Consider the following 3,097-nt stretch of genomic DNA (forward strand, 5'->3'; position numbering starts at 1 on the left):
CCCATCTTCTCCTTCAATCATTAATAAATAATTCATTCTCACTTTTGGATTTGCAACAACAACTCATCATAAAAATGTAACCTCAAAACTATGAATCTCATCAACATGACGTCAACTGATCACCACAAGATGTTAGCAACTAAACTCAACAACCTAACTATCCCAACATCATCGTCCGACCAAGACCAAGACCTCGACTTCTCCGATGTTTTCGGACCAATCTCATCATCAACATCATCATCGTCAACCAATCCTAGTCTTCCACAAATCATCCACAACCGGTCCCACTCCTTCATCGGCCCATCACCTCGTTACACTCTCTCCAAACCTCTTACTTTTCACCCCGAAGAAGAATCCGAATCCGAATTATCTGAACATGAATATAAAGGTCTTGAAGAAAAGAGTGAGTTAAATTACAAGATTGGCCCTGGGGATTTTGAGATCATGAGGGTGATTGGTAAAGGGTCTTTTGGGAAAGTGTTTCAGGTTAAAATGAAAATGAAGGGTAAAACTGTAATTAGTGGTGGTGATCATGAGGATGGGATATTTGCTATGAAGGTTATGAGGAAGGATACTATTATTAAAAATAATCATGTGGATTATATGAAAGCTGAAAGGGATATACTTACGAAGGTCGTACATCCCTTTGTCGTTCAGCTTCGTTTTTCTTTTTAGGTGCTCGTGTTTTGTTGGTTTCGCTACTTTTTATTCATAGTTGTAAAAATCCTGGCTAGGAGTCATTAATCCCGATTAATCATTAGTCGATATCCCACCAACTAGTCACCGATCAAAATTGAAAATTTTATATATAAAGTTTGGTATATATATGTAAAAATCATGCCTAGACGCCTGATTAATAGCTAGTCAGTACCATACCGTCGCTATTTAGTCAAAATTGATTAAAATTTAAAATTTTATATATAAAGTTTGGTATATGTATATCAGTGTTGTAAAAATCGCTATTAATCCGGTTAATCGCTTGTCCCTACCCCACTGCCTGACTAGCGCAGTAGCACTTAGCGAGTTCTACAACACTACTTATATTTGCCCGATTTTCGTCAATTTTGTTACTTTTTTTTGCTCGCTTTTTGTTAATGTCTGTACTTTTATTTTAATCACTGTTATTATGATTTAATTAAATATGTTATGCATGATTGCAGACGAAAACAAAGCTGTATTTGATCTTGGATTTTATTAATGGAGGTCATCTTTTCTTTCACTTATATAGACAAGGGATCTTTAGGTACGTATTCAATGTTTATACATCATTATGTATGATTATCTTTCTTAATATTTGTTTATGGGTAGTGAGGATCAAGCGCGGGTTTATACTGCAGAGATTGTATCTGCGGTTTCACATCTTCATGAGAGAGGCATCGTGCATCGAGATCTTAAACCTGAAAACATACTCATGGATGCAGATGGGCATGTAAGTTAATAATTGTTTTTTTTTTAATATTAATTAAGTGCGACTGCGGTACTTAACGTCATAACCGCTTATTCCTCAGGTTATGTTAACCGATTTTGGTCTGGCAAAGGAGATTGATGAATCGAGCCGATCAAACTCGTTGTGTGGAACCACCGAGTATATGGCTCCTGAAATATTATTGTCCAAAGGGCATAATAAAAATGCGGATTGGTGGAGTGTAGGGATACTTTTGTACGAAATGTTAACCGGGAAGGTACAAAATTTATGCGGTTTTTATCTTGAAAAAAAATGAGTTTTTTTTTATGATTTATGATAGATTTTTTATTTCTTCCTTCAGCCACCATTTACACATTCCAACAGAAAGAAACTGCAGGAGAAGATAATAAACGAAAAAGTGAAGTTGTTACCGCGGTTAAGTGGTGAAGCTCACTCTCCGCTAAAAGGAGTAAGTTGAGCTAATAATGATTAATAAGCTCTTTAACCACTACTGCTAATTTAACTTCATATTTTTGTTTTCAGTTGCTGCAAAAGGACCCGTCCTTAAGATTAGGTAGTGGGCCTCGTGGTGGTGACGATATTAAAAATCACAAATGGTTTCGAACGATAAACTGGAAGAAACTGGAGTCAAGGGACTTGGAACCAAAGTTCAAGCCGGATGTGAGCGGTGAAGATTGCACTGAAAATTTCGACAAGTGTTGGACTGCAATGCCCTTGGAGGACTCACAGGCTCCCACACCGACAGCCGGTGAGCATTTTAATGGTTATACTTATGTGTCGCCTAATCCTTGGCTTTCGTCTCCTCGGGAAAGCGGTTGAGATGTGAGTTCGTCCCCAATTTGACGATTTTACCTGTTGTTGATCTGGATTGTATATGTGTATATGTTTGTTTGATCAAATAAAGCGTCAAATAAATGCGATTTATAGGTTTACTAGTTGTAATGACTTCTATTGCAAGTGTAAATTGGATAAGTAATTGTCTCTGTAACTCTTTTATAACCATGGTTAGTGTGATAATATCATATACTCAGTGGCGGATCCAGGATTTTTTGCCAATGGGGTCCCATATTTTCGGTGTTCAAATTTTTCGGGTCGGTCGTTGTTCAGGTCGGGTCGAGGCGAAGAACATAATAAAAAACAATATCATAATAAAACTTTCTTTTCAATCATCACTACCTGAACGGGTCAAAATGGGTCGGGTTGACACATAAACACTTTGTTTTCCCTTTCTTAAACATTTTTGAGATAGAACCTAGATCCACCCTTTCATAAGCATGTGTTGAAAACCATTAACTTAAACTAGTGAAAAATAAAACTGATATTTTAAAGTGTTTGAATGTTTCTAAAGAAAACCATGCATAAAGTTGAAAACAATGATATGTATTTTAGAGGTGTTTGAATGTTTCCAAAGTTATCATTGCAACATTAGCAATCAAATGATTGATTAACACTAAAAATTAACACAAAAAACCAAAAATTGAGCCTTGTAAGACTTGAACCCATGACCTTTCAAAGATAAAACAAGGGACTTTCCACCAGACCACATCAACATTAATAGTATGGGTTCCAAGTATTAAATCTTATGGGGTCCTCAAAAAATTTAATATACCGCTTCTAATAAATTTTTAAAAAACATTGGTGTCCCGGGACCCCGATCCACACTATGTGGGT

The 3,097-nt window shown here is 36.3% G+C and overlaps 1 pseudogene across 1 annotated transcript; it reads left to right on the forward strand.

Annotated features, from left to right (window-relative positions):
- Positions 1-2,431, forward strand: LOC143586774 (serine/threonine-protein kinase AtPK2/AtPK19-like; annotated as a pseudogene). Its single transcript, XR_013144755.1, has 6 exons — positions 1-675; positions 1,161-1,243; positions 1,309-1,429; positions 1,509-1,682; positions 1,767-1,874; positions 1,949-2,431. The product of XR_013144755.1 is annotated as a serine/threonine-protein kinase AtPK2/AtPK19-like (transcript).
- Positions 2,432-3,097: the final 666 nt, after the last annotated feature.

The sequence above is a fragment of the Bidens hawaiensis genome, unplaced genomic scaffold, assembly GCF_021521415.1.
Source record: "Bidens hawaiensis isolate Kalapana, Puna unplaced genomic scaffold, B.hawaiensis_p1.1 tig00034970_1, whole genome shotgun sequence".
Taxonomy (NCBI): Eukaryota; Viridiplantae; Streptophyta; class Magnoliopsida; order Asterales; family Asteraceae; genus Bidens; species Bidens hawaiensis.